The following is a 19,591-nucleotide window of genomic DNA, read 5'->3' on the forward strand; positions in this document are numbered from 1 at the left end:
CGTTGCGAGCGGCCGTGTTACTCCCGGAGCATGCTGCTTTTATAATGGAATAGTTCGTGGCGAGAGCGATTTATCGCGACTATTTCCATGTCGCCCGCTCGCCCGGATACCGCCTCGGTCCCCCGCTCGGTTCACCCACCGCGCGCGGTCAGCGTTGCCGGTATTCTTCTCGGCGAGGTCGCCGCTGTTTTCCCTCCACCGTTGGCAAAGAGCAGCGTGCAACCCTAGACTACGTTTTAAAGTTCACCGCTAACAGACTTGCGAGTTGAACGGTTATTGAACGAGCTGTTTATTTTGAGAATGAATAGTACGACGAATTTAGAAAACTTTAATCTACGATATCGATCTGCAAAATTATTAAAAATTCTCTTTTTTTTATTATTGTTGAATGTTTTCTTTTTGTCAGCACTTGTTTAGTTTCGAATTTAAGAGATACTCTCTTCGATAATATTTCGATCTTGAGATGAGCTCGTCGTGCTGTTTAATTTGCGATTTCAATATTCGACGGGCGATCATTCACGAATCCTTGTCGATTCCTCGTAGCAAAGGTCGAGCTGCATCCTCTCCCTGTCGAGGAGATCGAGAGCGCGGCGTGTATATCGGTGAAGGTGTACTTGAGGAGAGTGGGTCGAGGCATGGATGAGGAGTCGTTGAAGGAAAGGTGAGCCTAAGCGAGCTCACCGAGGTCGCGGCCGTGCATATTCCGATCCTAACGACGACGCCTCCTCCGCTCCGCTCGTCCGCGCGCGGCAGATCTCTCGGGGAGGCTCGCTTATTGCTCGTAAATTGCGCGCGGCTACCGACCCGCTTTCTCGTTTACTCCCGATGCGGCCCCGCGCGCGATGTGTATGTGGATTGCCGGCCGATTTTTCCGGCCGGGGTCGCGCGATCGCGCGCCGTTAAATCGATAAAGCGACTCGGCCGCGCGTGTCATAAGATCGCGGAAAACGTGTCTCGAGATCCAGACACGGACGAGCAGCTCGTCGAGACTCCGCGGCGCCGTGGTATTCCGATAATTATTTGTTTGTTCCACATTTGCGGACTTAACTCGCAATCGTTAGCGGCGAAAATTCTAATGCTCCTAATGTGAGATTTATCGAATGCCGCATCCATCGCTAATGAACACACACATCCACATTCGCTCCTCTTACATAATTTTTTAAAGAGGAAATAAAAAAGATACTTATATATTTTAAGAGCATAGCATATCTAATTTTCTATTTTAATATGCTACTAATTACTTTTAGAATCATACATTCAATTTATCACATTACATTTATTACAATAATTGCGTGAGAACAATTAACCCTCGCAGGTCACACTTATCTTTTACATACGTGTAAGCCACACTGAGGTCTGGAGGACTTCAGTCATTTTTTGCTCATAAGTTTTAAAAAAATCATCATATTTTAATTGCCTCTTTTTTTTCAGGTCATAAATTTTCTGAGAATTACGACGGTAATCTCAGAATTTATAAAAGAAAATTATTAGAAATATGCGTTAAAAAATATAAATAATAATTCCAAACATATAGTCCCAAAATATCGTTGGGGTCCCTGAGACCCCAGTGTGGCTTTCGAGGGTTAATAACGATTAGTAACTTTTTTGTAGATGTAAAAACAGGCAATAGAATTGATACTATTAAATTTTAAAAACTTATTTATGCAATAAATTTTATTATATACGTGGACGAATAATTTATTTCCACAATTTGCACAAGCATATAATCAAGTGACCGCGGCGCATACAGTATCAGCCATGTGTGAAGGTATTAATAATACCCGGCTTATTTTCCGCAGCGGATATAACAAATGTAACCGCGATAACGCGATGGCACGAGCATCGGTATTAACGCGCGGTATTAAACGGCCCTTAATTAGTCGAAATTGACCGCCGCGATTACCGGCACGCATTTTAATGATAAAATCGTCTTGTTTGCGGTCTTTATCGGGTAGTCGAGACGGTCCGCAGATAAACGAATGTTTCTCCGATAAATTGGCATTTACATGCGTCGTTGATAAGGTAACTCGACCGGTCGGCGGCGACCACTTTGATAATACTCCTTACGCGATCGCTTACGCGACGTCGAGACTGCTCGCAAATTCTCGTTAAAAACAATTTGACATTATTACCGGGATGATCGTGTTATTTTAACAATCAGTATCGGACAATAACTCGTGAAAAAGCCCGCTAGGATTATTAATATATCTAATATATCCATATACAGATTTATTTAATTACTTATTTATTAACAGATAACGATGTGTTATTTGAAGGTAATAATATCATGAAATCTTGTTATTCAAAATTATACATTTTTACACCATATTATTATATATTTAAGAAAATTGAAGAACTCACACAATTTGCTCTAAATAAGTACGATTAGATATGAAAAACCAAGACCTGTTTGCCGTTTTCTTCTCACTCATTTCACACAATTTCTATCATGTATTTTGTAGAATCGAAAAATCTGGCGAGCCTAACTGCTGTGCCGTAACCCTAGTACGTACACACACTACGCGCGTGTGTTTCTCTGCGGTGAGCACGCGGGGGATGTCTGTTTGATTTTAATTAACATTAATTTGCATAATAGCTGAGGTTAGAGCCCCGCAGCAAGACGCAGCGAACGGGCCTTCTCCTCGACGCGGCGTGGCGCGGCGCGGCGTTGCGTCACCGGCTTCTCCTCTCTCGCGAGTCCTTTTGCCGCTAATACGATACGACCAGACTGCTGCTCACAGATCCGTGATCCCAATCGCGAGAACACGCACTGCCTTGCCTTGCATCGAGACCTACTGACTCGTATTGCTTTGCGTGGCTTATTATATCAGCTCCAGACGTGCGATCACCTGCCGAATATTGCTCGAATACAATCATTCTAATTTAATAGATATAATGATGTGCTATTCGAGAGAAAAATATTATGAAATCTTGTTATTTATCCAACATTTTACAATATTTTTATACAATGTTGTTATATAAAATTTATATTTATACTCATTAGCACATTGTTGTGTTATTAATCTGAAGAATATAGAACGGTAATTACATTCCAATTACATTCCTGGTGAGGAAATGTGTCTCGAATGCTGTCGAATTGACGATTCAAGAAACATATCTTCAATGTCATTGAATTAACAGGTTCTTTCCTTCGCGACGTGGAAGAAGCTGGTTCTGAAGTATTTTTGACTAAACCTCAAGGCTTTAGGTATTTGAATATCGATGCGCTAGAATCCCGTCGACCCGTCGTTTATTTTCTAATTTGCAAACTGACTTGCACACGACGGCCGCACGTGCGTGTGCTACGTCGTGCACCTTGCGCGTCTGCATCCACCGCTGCTTCTCGATAATCACGGGCGACTCGATTTCGCAAGCGCGAAGACTACTTTTACCATCGATCGTCTCGTTACACACGCCGGTACTTTACTTTCAAATCGAGCGGCTCTCACGTGAGAATTCGCATAATACATCGCGCCGGACACCTCGCGCGATCGTCGTTCGCGTTGGATTCGGTCGATCGACGCCCGTTCGATCTGACGGACACTCTTCTCTCTGAATATGCATGAGAGGCGGATCGTGCGCGAGTTCGTGTCGTCGTTTCGCAATTTCTAATTGGTCCGCCGGGAGATACGCATTAACCGCTTGTCTTAAAAGTCGGCACGGAATAACGTCTCCGCGAGGTGAAGCTTATCGCCTCTGCCAACGCACGTGCACACGTTTCGCATATTCCGCAACGGCTTGAAAACGCTCGACGTTGAAAGATAAATTTTACGTATTCTGGAATAAGATAGAGACGCATGTGACAGTAATTCCAATTTTTATGGTTATTCATTTCGTGAAAGATGTAGAAAATAATTTATACGAATTAATTTAACTATTTATATGCGAATCACACAATTCCTTGTTCCGAAAACTCAATGTATTTCACTCATCGCGCTGTTAAATGTCAAGGGTGAAATTTAAACCGATACCTTGAGTTAAATAACAATTTGTTATTTTTAATGTGTATCAAAATTTATTATTTTAACTTGATTGGTTTATATTGTTCTAAATTAATGACATATTGAGCAGGAGAGCAGTGGCGATAGAATTGGTTAAATATGACTCAAATTGAGTATTATTTGACACTATGAATTTAACAGTGTGTAAATCGCGTAACTGTTACGTATATATACTTGAATACGGTCCATGCCGATTAAACTCAAAGCAATCGAGCAGTTAAGTTCTTGCCACGTCAAAATCTTCACACAGTCGATAGCATCCGCTCCAGTTTTCGTACAAAACTTTTCTAATTGGCGTGTCACGTCGCGGTCGCGTCGTATCGGGCGCATCACGTGTGTCCGACTGTAATCGTCCGTATATTCGCTGGACAGCGCTCGTTCGCGCGCGTGGGCTCGCGCGGCTGATTAAAACGCAATTAGTAGCGGGGCTCTGTATAAAGTCGGGCTCCGAGCGCGCAGCGCTTCGTGTTACGCGATGGAGATTTTTTCGCGGCCGTTGCAGTTCGCGCGGCTAATTGCGCCTCTCGCGATTCTCGCTATATGGCGTGACGGGACCTATTATCCGTTTCCCTTATCTGCGATCGTCTAACTCTCTTTATGTATTAGGCCCCCCCTTATCCGCGCGACTTTATCGCTCGCATCATCATCGTGTAGTAATGAGGATAAGTAATCGCTCTCCGACGTAGTCGGCAGGATGTAACGTTGTAACGTATTAATAACGGTAATTGCCTGCCCTTAATAACCGTAATTGCATCTCTTATGCTGATGACACCCAGTTGTGTGATCCTATCTTAATCCGGGGCGATACGGAAAACTTAGTCTTTAAGCATAATGTCGTGATACGCTCTCGCTGCTCGTCCTCGTTTATTAAAGGCTAGACGCGCGTTATACAGAAAGATTGCTTAATTGAAAACAGATTATATCGTAAGAGATTGCATTGCACCTTTAAGTGCGCCTTATTTTATTACAAATAGGAATTGAATTGTGATTTCGTTTGTCAAAGATACATTGAGATTCAATTAGAATAGTCCTCCAAATTTAATTGTATAGTCGGGCATTAAAGCTCGCTTTGTTCTTTCTCGACGTTCACCGTAATAAAAGTCAATCGGCAGCGAAAGGTGCTCGTTCTCAACGATCTCGCGCTTTTATCGCGCCTTTACGCGAATGACCACAATGTGCAATTCAGGAAGGTACGTTTCGTATTTCCATATATCATTCTACGACAGCGGGCGATGCACGTTCGCCCGTTTTGAAACGGCTCTCAGGGCCGCGCGGCGACGGCGGCGATGGCGTTACGATGGGCTTTCTGCATATCAACGAGCTATTGGCAAATCGCAACCGAAGGAACGAGAGAGAGAAAGAGAGAGATAGACGGAGTGGGAGAGGGAAGTGGACCGATTCGATCCGATCCAGAGCGTTTGCCGATCGCTGCCGTTGTTTCAGATAAAAATGTAGCCGGCGGCGGAGCCTCTCGCGTTCTCTTTCTTGCGAGATTACCTTTCACGAGGTGTCTGGTCGGAACTCGCAAATATTGAAAAGAGACGTATCGAAGGGAACTCCAGCATGGGCTCGTCATTATATTCCTGCGTTTTACGTAACGCATTAGATATTACGTAAAAATATAATACAAGACGATATTGCGTAAGGTAGAATGATATATTGTAATCTGGTGCGTTTAAAAGGACTTCCTACGGTTATCGAGTACTCTCTTGAAGCGAATCTTTCATCAGGACCGTCATCGAGATGTATGTTTTATCGATTGTTATAAGAGAACGATCACGTTTTTAATTTAGATTTTCTTAGCATTTCGTAAAATTGATATCGATCTGTTTCAAGATCATCGCGCGTGAGAGTGTCCCGATTGAGAATTACTACTGAGAATACTCCACTTTCCGTCTCTTTTTAGCGATCTTCAGGTAGACGGGGTTTGAATATAACCACGCGTTATGAGTGTAGAGATGGGATAATACCCAACCATTTTTAACTCTTTCGTACGCCGTTGTAAATCCCGGTATGGATAATGATTTTTTTTTTCGCACTTACGTCGGACAGGCTAAGTAGGATGAAAAATAGAAACATGAAAGAAAGATCACGGAAAAATGAAAGGAGTGAGGATTAAGTTATCAGCGTATTCACGAACGATGCTTTCGCTTTGCGTAACGATGTAGCGTCTCGATTTAGCCGCGCCGCGCTAGAAACTCTTTCTTGCGATTCTATACGCGGTCTTCTTTCAATTATACTTCTTCGATACAATCGCATTTGTCACGATTGTAAACTGTCTTCCTCGGTTGATGGATTGAAAGCGCGCTTGGCTAGAAAATGGAAGGCTACTTTGCCGGTGTAAGTATCGGCATATATAATTGTGAAAGGATTACAACCTATTAAATTTTTTATTTTTATAACAGATTACGTAGATTCCATGTGCAACGTGTATTAACGATATCTCATGTTGTTAATGAGCGTTAAAATAGATTCCGATGTTAATTTTGTGTAGTAAAAAATAAGCCTGCTATATTTCTTCTCTTTACTATTTATTTTAATTCGTTACGAATTCTGTGTTATCGGGCCGTTTCCGTACGAAATCGTTTTCGTTCGTCACGATCGCGCAAATTGTCTTCTCCGGTAGAGATCTAACGGATGCGGAACTGACGAATCCTATTTGAAGAGCCGCTCGTTCTAACATCGAGCGTGCTCGAGCCTCGTCGAGATGTAATAAAACGACGCGAATGCGAGCGCGCGGAGTGAACGCCCATTTCGGCAAAGCGAATTGTAAATTGCATTATACCATCCAATCGAGCGGATTCTGCTCGTAACGAGAGAAGGAGATAACGCCACTGTTTGACGACCGCTATTTGAAGAGATACTTTTATATAATTTTTCGTTATACTGGTATATCCCGAGGATATAACGTCATATACAGTTAAATGCGTAAGCGGGCTTAATTGTGTGTTACATGCTGTAAATAATATCAGCCGCGAATTTCTTCGATCAATCTTCCTGTCCCGGGCTGGCCCGCACCGCTCGGCGGGCGCAAATTTATCGCTGCGAAAAAGAAGCCGGCCGTCCTCGTCCGTCGTGTTGCCGCGGCAGATTAAATTGCGAGCGTGGATTAATTCGCCACTTTGCGGCGCGCGGGCATAAAAGTGACGATCGCGATAACGGGGGTAATAAACGGCGCGCGATATTATATCCGCGGGAGCATCGCGCGCGCAGCATATCGCGCATCGCGCGCGTTCGACGCCTGAAACGTGAAATTTAACGAACGGTTCGCGCCATTTACGCCTGAAGAAACGCGCGCGACGTGATTTATTGCATTTCGTGGCGGGCCCCTCTATATATCGTGTAGGCCCCGCGCTCTCCTTAGATACGAGAGTTTTGCTTACAATGAAATATCTGCCGGTAATGACGCGCCGCGCGATTTTTTTCCTCCGCGATTATTCCCTCCGCGCGACGCGCGGAGGCGATTTAATAAATTCTCATACGTGCGGTAAGTGCAGGAGCTTTGAAATTACCATTAATTATGATAATTTTATAGCCGCTTACGTGAGGTACATTTTTCTTTCGCTTGTCAGGCAGAAGTCAGGGGAAAGTCTTTCTCATTTACAACGGGAATGAAATTTCTCATTGTGGGCGTAAGATGATTACCTAAAGATCACCCACGTTCTAAATTGCCCTATTAGTATAGTAATTTTATATATTTTTTTAGTCACACATGTACATATATAAATCCTTGATGAATCTTTGAAGTATCTTCTTTATAAACTTTAGAATCCACTTTCTTTCTTAGCAATAGGAAAATATCAGCTTATTAAAGAGATCGTTGCAATTTATGATCAAAATAATATAATAAGTATCGTTATTCGAGATGATAGTATTACTTATCGTAAAACGTATTTAATATTGTGACACGGCAGACTTTTGGATAAATTTTTTCACAGTAATGTCTTATCGTTGACTCAATGAGCACTGTTTTAACGGAATCCTTTGGAGTGCAAGATCTCGGCGCCGTCTAATTAATTTAATGAGATCGCAGTCATAGCAGACAGAAGGATTCAGTTGTTACGAAACATTTAGACGTTTATGTATGTTTCGTGGGAGCTGTGCAATGATGATCGAATGGTGCTATATCTAGAGAGACAAGATAAATTATAAGATTTAGAGAATAAAAACTATTATGCATTTTCTCTCTCTCTCTCTCTCTCTCTCTCTCTCTCTCTCTTCTAAAACCTTCAGAATTAAATTCATTAGCAAGATATCGGTTTCTCATCGTAATCGATTCAACTCGATTTTAAGTTTGTCCGCAAAATTCGCCATACGGAAAGTTTGTGACTTTTTTTCCTCGCATTTTCTGTTAGTTCCTAACGCGCGATCTCTCAGGCTTTCGGCCGGGGCGATGTAAATCAACGAAGCGAATTACGCAACGCGTGCGTGTACACCGGTCTCTCTCTCGTTCGCCGGATGGAATAAAAGAAACTGGGCTGATTTGTAGATCGTTCGCGTGCGGTGCGTTGTAAAGTGCGCGCAGATTGAAATCAGAGATGCGACCGAGATTACGTGGCGTAAGCACGGCGCGTAACGTGGAGGATGCAATGAAAGGGATACTGTTGTGGAGCAATGCCGTGAGCCTGGAAAGAATCGCCGGGTCTTTTTTTTAGCCCTCCGCCGTCGGGCTGGTCGCGGATTTATGTGCGGACTCCTTGTGTGCCGGGCCCCCCCTCGATTTAAAGCCGACTTCATTCGCCACCGCGCTCTCGAGACAGATCGGTTAATTTACGGTATTATTTTGCGGTATCTCGCGCGCGCGGACGTCTTATGAGATAATTAATGATTGGTGACTGTAATTCATGGGAACGAGGAAATGAACGGAGAAACGCGGCGTCAAATGATGTAGTAACTGCGAAAGGTTTTATCAAAGCGAACAAATCTTCCTGTTACATTATATGAATAGCTTTCTGTACAACTAGAAGAAAAAAAGATTTTTCTCTAAAATTATAGAATTAGAAAAAATATCTAGCCTTTTTGTATATTGCATTATATTTATTGAATGTGTGTGTGTATGTGTTTTCCTAAACGATATATTATTTTACAATGATCTATATCGCACTTATTTTCAATCTATACAAAAAGCAATTTATTAATACTTCTATTTATCTAACAAGAGAACGTTTAGAACTGTTCCTCACAAAATAACAGACATATATTTTTTCTATCAGCTTTGAAGCATGTTTAGAGGTTGAAACAACCACTCGATAGAAATTCCATTCCATATATTTGATTACGAGTGAATATCTCTGAAACCGTGAAATAGGTAAATGAAAAAATATTTTAGACAAAAAGGTTACGATATTAATTAAAGTGATATCTGTGATCGTGTACTTAGATTTTTTAAAAATATATTTTTTAGCGTACCGCTACCCTTTAATGTTATTTTTGCAAAAATATAACATTTAAAAAAATCTCGGTTTCAGAGATATTCACTCGTAATCAAATATATGGAATTTCTTTCGAGTGATTGTTTCAACCTCTAAATATTCGAAATCGATAAAAATATACGTGTCAGTTATTTTTCGCTACGCCACAACATATCGAAATCCCATCAAAATCAGTGAGGGACAATTCCAAATGTTTCCTTGTAAGTTAACTCTTTTTCTAGTTATATTTAACCTTTTTCGATGTAAATACAGATTGTTTTAGCTACAAATTAAAATCTGAAGAGTTTACAAAAATATTATTAAGATTCAAATTTGTTCTTTTTATGTAAGCAATACCTACAATGACATTAACATCAACTTTTAATTGTAATTAAATGATAGGTACCGTTCACAAAACCTTTAACATATCCTTTATCAGTTTTCGCTTATTAGACATGAAATGCAAATCAGTTGCTATGCGCCACATGGCGACGAACTCGTTTAGTTTATCACGCGGCACTACGTATCCAGCAACTTTGTATGACCATTAAAACTTTCCGTCCGTTAACAGGTTTGTGAGCGCAATCTGGTATTCTGGTACCCGCAGAAAAAAGCAGTTAGGAGTAAAAAGTCCTGCTGAAGGCTTCACAAACACATGAATTTTACATAATTATTAAAATTTCTCGAGGATGCGGGAAAAAGTATAGCTTGAGCGAGAACTTTGACAATTTATTAACGGAACCTTATGTAACTCGCTTCGTGAATTACGCGACGTGCGCGGCGCCAAGTACGCGCCTTATGAAACACGCGAGCGGGCACAATTGTAATTTAGGGGTTCGCAGAAAGCGATACTTTTCGCGCGACGCCATTGACTGGAACATTTTCTCAAAGGCGATACGGCCGTAATTTGCATTATGAAAGCCGGAGCAACCGCGAAAGCGGTTGGTTGCTCGGCCAGCGCTGTCGATTTCGCAATCGGGGCTCGACCCGTGACAAATTAACACAACGTAACGTCGTTCATCCGGTCGTTTCTTCCCATCCCGCGCAGGGTAGTAAAACGAAGCGAGAGAGGGAAAAGAGAGGGAATTTCCCTCTTCCCCCAGTCACGATCAGCGGACGAGGAACACCTGCAAATATCTCGCGGGCGGGTAACACAAAGTTGCGCGATGCTGTGTTTACGGCCCCGGCCGAATAATAATTATTAGCCGCCGAATCGCTCGAATCTCACTCCGTGCGCCCGCGCGCGAATTATTGACGGCATTAATCAGATACTTAACGCGGGACACTCCGCCGCGGTTTCCGCGGGCGGAGGCGCGTCTCACGAGCGTGTTTCACCGCGCGCAATTATTATGAATAACGTGCTATAAAGTCGCCGCCAGGGCCCGGGGTACTTACAATTATCATAAAGTGCCTAGGTGTTAAAAGGCACTGAAAACCGACGAGCATACGGTATCCCGCTGATTTTTATTAGCTTCGGGTGTGTCGTAAAGTTGCTCAAATTAAGGGGACTTGCATTTTTATATTCCTCTTTTGCATTTTTATATTTAACGAAGTCCAAGAAAATTATTTATTCCGGCGGAGCTCCTAAAATTTTGTAATAATAGATACTTGGTTTCAAAAGAATCGCTTATAAACCCACTTGGGCAAGAGTCCTAATTTGATTCTAGAAAACGTCCGAGCAAAGTAATTATGATTTGTTAACGCGATGTTCCCGCGCCGTTTTTTTTTTTTACCAGGAGTCGCAGGTGGACTGACTTCATACAATATCGCGTGTCCGGGGCAACAATTTATACAAGGCTCGAACGCCTTTTTGCGCCAAACGGAGGAGAATGCCGTTCTCGGAAAGCGCCGTCTTCCTCGGATCCGAGTCGCGCGTTTCGGCAAAGTGCAACAGAGTGTCGCGTGCGGCTCTAATTTATCGTGATTGCTATTGATTCGGATAAGTTTTTGCGGACGCGATATTCCCGGAAACCATCTGGCGCTCTCTCCCTCGCAATCAGCCGCGGGCTTGACGCCGCGGTGGTGCGCCGTTGAACTTGCACGTTCCACCTGCCACACGTGCAATGGAAACGGCACACATATATACGTCAGGGAATAAAAGCAGCGACGTCTACCAACCGCGTCCGTGTTCCTCGGGCGCCCGCCGTCAATCCCCAGCTCGTTATCGGCGCTCGCTCGGCCGTGAATTATGCCCGATCGCGAGCACGCGACCTCGCCTACGAGATGAGGTGGCCTCGAGACATCGCTTCCTCGATTATCTCGCGATTAAATCCATTAACTTCTCGACGACGCGTCGTGAGCGCGCGGATCTTCATGCGGCTCCTCGTTAAAGTGTCGTGACGTCCGTGATGGAGGGATCGAGCGAGCATCCGTGAACCGTGACGCGGTAAGCTCTAAACGCGAGCAAATTGTGCCAATTAAGACTTCCAGTTAATTAGGGGTCTTCCGTCAAAAGCTGGCAGTTGTGCGGCTTGAGGCGAATATTCGTGAAAACGTTTTTCCACTTTTCGTCAACGAGAAGAAATCAAATCTACGATTAAAAGAGCTGATTCAAATTGAATACTGTTGCACGCATTTTTTCATTTTATTTTTCTGAGATCGAGTAGCTTTAGATTGTTGTATTTGCTACGATGACATATGATAATACAAAGAGGCTGACTAATTAAAACAATTATTCAGAGTACGCCGACGGGGACGGAAAGTTCCCGCTACGGGGACAAAAGGAAGACCGCGAGAAGTTTGTTAATGCTGCCGTCGTGAATATATCTTTCCCGTTCGCGCGTCCGCAAATCACCTCCGCGTTTAGAAATGCGTCAGGTGTTCTCGAAAGAGGATCATCCGCATCGGCGATCCGCTTAACGTACGGCATTATCGTACGGCCGCCGCCGGCGAGGATTTACTGGCGGCGCACCGCGGTGAGGAAGCGCCCCGGGCGTCGCATGCGGCCGTCAGTAACGGCGCTTTGTGATATTTATGAATAGTTGTTTAACTTGCACTCCAGCAACGTTTGCGCCGCGTCGCGAACGTTGTATACGTATTATACGTGGGCACGCACAGCGGTCCACTCCCGCTCGTCGTACTTGAATAAAGCGAGAGGCGCGCGGGGCCTGTATCGCCGTCCGTGTACGTACCAGCGAGCGAAAGATGCTCGGCGATGCACCTGTACGCGTAAATCCAACGTCGTACTCCCACGCCAGCGTTGAGAATGATGTCGTACTAAACTGTACAGCTGTCACGCGGAAGGAAAGGCAGGGACGAGGAGAGAGTGCCGAAGCACGTTACGATTTCATCCCGCTTTTCGTTCTCTTCATTAGTTCGGAAGTGACTCGCATAACCCGGAAGTACCTGAAACTAATTTGAAGTAAAATTGGAAATGAATTTGCGACTTAAAATTAAATTCTTGGAAACTGCGCGCAGAATAGTCACTTTAAACAGTTTGAAATTAATTTAAATTGGGAATGAATTTGCGATTCGAGATTAATTTCGGGGAACAGTATGCAGAATAGTCACTTTCAATAAATTAAACTAAATTCGCCTGGAATGAGTTAATGAGTGTATCTTTTAGGTAGTGACGCCTTCGGCTACAATCGTCACACGCTGCTCCAAACGAAACTTCGGAGACCTGACTTAATTCAAGGTAAACTCACCGAGTTCCGCGTGGTGCGCATTTCACCGAGAATTAGAAGCACAAATCTGACGCCTACTCGCGCGTAACCTCGTGTTTTTATCGGGCGGATCGCCGCACTCGTGCCGCGCTCACATGGACCTCCGCTCGCGGCTCGCTGTAACATGCCTTTTCTCGTATCGTTCGCACACTAATCTTCGGGATAATGTAAGTATTCCGCGGCTCGAAGATACCGGCGGCCTTACCATACGGCTGCCCGCTCGCGCCGCAACGATGCAGCGATGCGCAGGTTGCGGATGAAGGTCGGGTCGGATTATCGGTTAGCGTGATTTGTTGATGCATCATGTGTAATGAGATCTCTTATTCGTAAACGGGATTTACAAGACCGATGAATACGCTTTCGTAAATCAAACGGGACCGTCAATTCTTTTAATGCCAATGTCGATGAGAGAGAAATAATACTGAAATATATCTTCTCTCTCTCTCTCTCCTCCTCCTCTCCCCCCTCTCTCTCTCTCTCTCCGGCTTATATCAGATTTCAAAAAGCTTCTTTAGTTTAGCTTGTATCATTATTTCTCATCGTTTTATTCACTCGCTCGATGTTTCTCTGATTGCAGCGATGTGTCGGCCAGACTTTTACTTAACTAAACGTTACTTCCACGAGAGCGTCCAGAGAAAGGCGTATCGCGATGGTTCTTAAGAAAGTCCTGTCGACGGAGCGCGTCTGAACGTGGTCGACAGTATTGCCGGTTCCACGTCAAGCCACGTCGAACGTTAATTAATTATCCCTCACCCATATCGCACGCCTCGTTAGCTGGCGACGTGACAGAATATCTCGCGGGTACTGCACCGTTGCGCAATCTCGCTTCTCCTCCGAAGCCATAAATAGCAACAGGCGGGCGGAAAAGCACCGCGAGATGTATGTTTGTTGACATTGCGTTTAATATCGCCGTCGCCGTGGCTGCGATTATGGAGACAGAAAGGTCGAGACTTCGGATCGGTCACGATAGGCCCATTAAGATAGGCCGCGTGAGTCGCGGAAGTTTTCGACCGTCTTTATTCTAAACTTGTATATTACACGAGCGAAAAGAAGGAAGGCTTGGACGGAAAATTGCGCCAAATGTCAATCGCAAAACAACTCTATATAAATAATTATATTTTATTCTTTTTTTTTTTAATTTAAAATTGATTGCGTTAACCGATAATGATAACCGAACGCTAACTGCGACATCGATCGATATTTCAAAACGTCTAATGAAACACGGAAACAGAACAGAGCACGATTGCGCTATGTGGGACTTATATTCTATTTTTGGACATTATGACCGCGGTAAAATCCATTGCGGGACTTATTTCCCAGTCGAATTGCTATTTACGTACATCGATAACGCTCGTTTTCTGCTACACGACTGCAGGGAATTGCATTTATTTCGTTGCATCAACCACAGTCCAATTTCTCGCGCGTAAAAGATCGACTTGATAATTTCGCTGAGTGAAAGAGAATGTTACGATCCGGATTTGTATCTTTCTCAGAATATATTATTTTAGCTATGTATGTGTATGTGTGTGTTTCAAACACAATAATGTTTAATAATTGTTACATAAATATTTCATTCTATATCTTCTTCATTTTCTTGCTTCGTTGTCTTAATAATTGAAAGATCAAGAAGAGTACATTTATTAGTTAATTTATGTATTTACAAGTATCCGCGCTATACGACTATTTTTTTTCTGAAAATTGCTTTTTTTGCAGTTACTAATCTTTAATTCAGCATTATTAATTACACAGCACCGTTTGTATCTTTTCAAGTTTCGTTTCTATCGACATTATTTCTAAGCACCTGTCTAGTTTGAAGTTAAGACGTCGTCTCTTGATTGATGGGGTATTACGTGTATCTTCGGACACTCGTCGTTCGTGGCACACGGAAAGATAATAGATTAATATAAGAAAGCGGTATTAACGTCGCGAGTCAGGGGGTTAATATCATTACAGCGTACTCTTTGTGAAAAGTCATTACCTCTGACAGAAGGGTATACTCCGCAAGTAGACCGGGGAAATACATCGTTCCTCTAACGATGCGCGTCTTCGGCCTAACGAGCGTTTACCTTGTCCCGGGCTCAGCCTCCTTCCGTGCTCCGAACTTTCACATCGCCCCGGCCGTACCGTATTACAGGTGCAAGGGGTCGGGTGCCATTAGAGTTTTACGCGCTTAATGTGCAAAACCGCCATATCGGGGGCCCCGGCGCCGGCGGGCGCGCGGCGGCGCAAAATACGAGTACGCCGCGCGCGTTGCGAAGTCAGGTCGCGCGCGCACGTAACCCTCGTGATGAATTATACGCCTCGATAAGGTCGTGCGCGTTAATTTATTATCCGTGTAATCGTGGCCCGCCGTCCCTTTTTCCGGGTCGCGCGGCAGTCTCTCGCGCCGTGCATGCATCTCGCCTAGGAGATAGAGAGAGAGAGAGAGAGAAAAGGAAGAAAGTCCGTCCCGCGAGATGGTTGCGGGCGCGGGCGTGGGGTGATGGGAAGAGCCGACCGCGCGCGCGGAAAAATTGCAAATTTATTGACCGCACGCCCGTCGTACCGCGGAGAAATCCGTAGGTACGTGCCGCGCGCGTGCTCTTCTCTGCGCGCCTTCCTCTTCGCTTCTTCTTTTTCTTTTTCCTCTTCTTCCCGGTCTAGCACGCAGGCAGGTGAAACACGCCTGCGCTAGTTCCCGCGAAGATTAAACACCTGCGACAACGTGTCGCGGCTCTCGGGACTTCGCAGTTTTTCGCAGGCGACAGATTAAACGGCCGTTTCTCATTTTCATTGTGCAATTGAAAGCCCAGGTGAGTTGAATGAAACGTTTGCGAAAGACGCGCTAAATCAGAAAGATCTAAATCTAAAATCAGAAGAATATTGCATGAAAATTAAATTGAAAGAAGACTTCATCTTACTGACAATGAGTGTGCGGGTAAATCTATCTAGATGAGATTGCTAGCGCACGTCAATTACTCAATGACATTTTGACTTTATTGAACGACGTAATGATGTAATTGTGAGATCAAGCCAGATCCCCGCAAAGTCCTAACTATTTTTTTCTCGTAGAAAAAAAAAGGAACGTGCGATAGTCGAAAGGTTAATCAGCGCTGAAATCAGTTCGTTACCGCGGATGATATTTATGATAACCAATGATATATATGTATATATATATACATATATATATACTTTGTATGTAGATTCCCGTGACGTAACAATTGAATCTTCAGCGTATGTTATTCCGATACGTCGTTGTCCGTGCAACCTTTTCGCATGAATGGTACACCATCTGGGTATCGACGGTGAAGCGCGAGCGCGATCATAAACATTATTTGACGTGCAATGAGAGATGCGGACTTCTTTAGCTAAAGATTAACTATCTCGGAGAAATACTTAATGCTTGTGCAATCGTTATATCTTGTGGCTGAAGTGTACAAAGTGCCTTCGAATAATCATCATTTTCCTGATTTACGGATATCTCGTACTATTCGATAGCAACCTCTTTTTTCTAAATGACTTTAAAGTCACGCAAGCTAAGAATCAATAACAAAATAAACATATTTTGTGTATGCGATTTTCTTTCCTCTCTCTTTACCAAGATTTTAATTTTAAGGCTTGTTTATGAAAATATTTAATACGCCAAAAATTTTAAAAATTACGAAAAAACTATGATTAAAAATTATAATTCTATTAAGAAAAATTAATTCCAATATACCTAATCTAAAATACCTAAGGTGAAGTAATAAAAATTCATCTTTCTTATTATTACATTAATTGATTGCATTCGAGTCAACCGCGCGAAGAATTATCTCAGACCAACATTCTCCCATTCTTTCCTTTCTAATCAGCTGTCACCTGTCTCACCTGTCTCACCTGACTTCCTAGTTCGGGTGATGGCCGGCAAGGGGTTATCGCGATGCAGTGAACTACGACCGAGACAGACCGAGCCAACGAAGCCGTGAATAAACCGCGCCTAATAGTCATCGATACGCGTAATCGAGCCTCGGGATTGACCTACGGGGTTCCCGCAATCGCCAGTGCCGCGTACAAGGATGGTCAACGTGGCGCGGAAGGAGGAGCGAACCGAGGGGATTTCGCTGTCGTCCGGCGTGTCTCACCTGAAGACGACGATTACGACGGTGAAGGTGCAGGCGTGCGCAGCAGAGGGACGATGCAGCATGCGCGCTGCTGTAACCTATCGCTAGGATGTGCACACGACTCGCTGGTCACAGGCCGACCCGCGCCGCCTCGGCTCGTCTATCACCTGCCGATAGATTTATCAAGTATCGGCACCTCCACGTCCATAATTTATACGCCTTCCCCACGACTCAAGTCGAACGTTACGACAGATCCACGACGTACGTCCGTATAATCGCTGACGTCGGCGGTATTCGCAACAGAGCACTGAGCTTCGTCCCAATGCGGATTTAAAGGCTTTCAAACCGTGCTTTTAGTCCTGGAAACTCGACAGATCTCTCTCAGAGTTCCTCCGTTTTATCCGGATTGCCCGTGAGAAAACGAGACTCAACTATTTTATTCCTTTAGACTGCAACAAAACTGCGGTAAATAAATTTTATTCCTTTTGTTCCTCAATTTGCTAATTATAAAAGAAGAGAAAGCGGAAATAACCCATTGTCTTGGGATTTGTTTCATTTTATATGTCAGAAAGTATCTATTTCTACATCTATAACTGCAATAGGAAGCACGTTTTTGAAATAGTTCGATGCTGAATTTAATCAATGCGAGGTCGTGTTACTGCAGGGTGACCTGGGGTTCATGCCAGATAGTCAAACTAGCTATTCAAGCTGAATTATTGGTGAACTTCGATCGAGTTGAGCACGGCTAACCTGTACGAAAATATTTGCCGTGTTAAAGATTTAAGTATGCTTGTCTGTCTGCCAAACGTTCTGCGATCTCTGTGTTGTTTCGAAAGCTTTGAACATGCACGACACAATGACACGTATAAGAAAAATTGCTGTATTAGCTAATTATAAACGCTTAAGGAAATATATCGCTTCATTCGTCTGCAATTGTAATATCTTAGGAGGGAGAAAATGATTAATATATATTTTTATAAATATAATACTTATTTCATTAAACGTACATAACCTGGCAACCGCCCGGTGAGTTTCACTCCCGGTACTCACCGAGCCTGATCACAAGGGAGAATCGGCGCATCGAGTGAGACGTTATCATAACTCTCGAGCTGCGCCATCACTTGCATAATTTATTTTTAGCCCGGAAGGTATCAGAGCGGTAGGCTCGTCCTCGTAAAGCACGTGTGCACTGATTGCGCGAGTGGGCCGGTTCCCGAAATTCGCAGGCCTTAATTACAGAGAATCCCGGCTGTTACAGATTATAGTGGATTATTAAAATTACAGAGAATCAAGTTTTCCATTTTTTCGCACTCTCTCTTTACGTCACGACCGCGTTTCTTTTATCCCATTATCGACATTATAATTATATATCCCCGTCTTTCGTGACTTGAGATAAAATAAAACGAATATATAGAGAAAGAGGAATCGGAAAAACGCTGCCGTAAGTTAATATAGCACTGATATATAAACATCAAACTGGAAATATTATATATAAATAATTTTACTTTTTATTTTAAATTACTGCGATACACAATAATTCGACATTTGAAAAAATATCCAAATATAAATATCTAATAATATAGTCAATTCTCAAACTGTAAAGCGCTGATTAACAACCGTTCTACTCGCAATGATAATGGCCTGCGGATTTATAATGAGCATAAGTTATAGCGTCCAAAGTTCACGAAGTTCGACGTTCGGGATTTCGACCTTTCGTGACCATATTCGTTTTGATACCATTATTCGTGACTGGTTCTGGGTCCGAGTCAAGACCCGCGACCACGTGGCCGCGGTAACATTTTACGTGTGCGGCGGTGCATTCCGATGTGGCGGTTTTCTCCGGGGGCTCGATTAATCACGGGCGTCGCGTCGGCCCGAGCCGTATTTGTTAATGCTCATAATGTACCTTGATCGCCATTCACCTAATCTTTCCGTCTCGCTAGTTCATGCATCAACCGCGGCGATCCCTCTCCGCGTTATACAGCACACCGCGTATATGCCAGATAATAAGATGTCCATCCATCTTAGCGGATTCCCAATTAACTGGTGTTTGTCTTGTCCCGTTTCTTCGATCTTACGAGTCTTATGAATCGAGCCGGCTCATCCATCTGCCGCATCGTTGCTCCGCGCGACTGATGGGAGCATCTCTCGGCTCGCTTCCTATACGGTCCATGCGCGACCGGCGTGGGTGGGACAATTCGAACGGTGCCCGCGAGGGACTTCAAAACGGTTAACTCCCGCGCTTTCACCTAGACCATGTACTTCTTGGTCGTTCATTCAGTTGCCCTTTGCCGTTCTGACGCGCGAGTAACAGCATTGTCTCCCATGAGCTATCTTTGTGTGGCCCTAATTGCATGAATCCTTCTGTAACGCCATCACGCGTTTAATACTAAGTGCGTGTCCTGTCCGATTTTATGAGCTTGTGATTCATCGTA

General features: G+C 43.7%; 1 protein-coding gene across 1 annotated transcript in view; it reads left to right on the plus strand.

Annotated features, from left to right (window-relative positions):
* Window positions 1–19,591, plus strand: part of LOC139812375 (uncharacterized) — a 319,731-nt gene that overhangs the window by 272,724 nt on the left and 27,416 nt on the right. The window lies entirely within an intron of this gene.

This window comes from Temnothorax longispinosus, chromosome 4, assembly GCF_030848805.1.
Source record: "Temnothorax longispinosus isolate EJ_2023e chromosome 4, Tlon_JGU_v1, whole genome shotgun sequence".
Classification (NCBI taxonomy): Eukaryota; Metazoa; Arthropoda; class Insecta; order Hymenoptera; family Formicidae; genus Temnothorax; species Temnothorax longispinosus.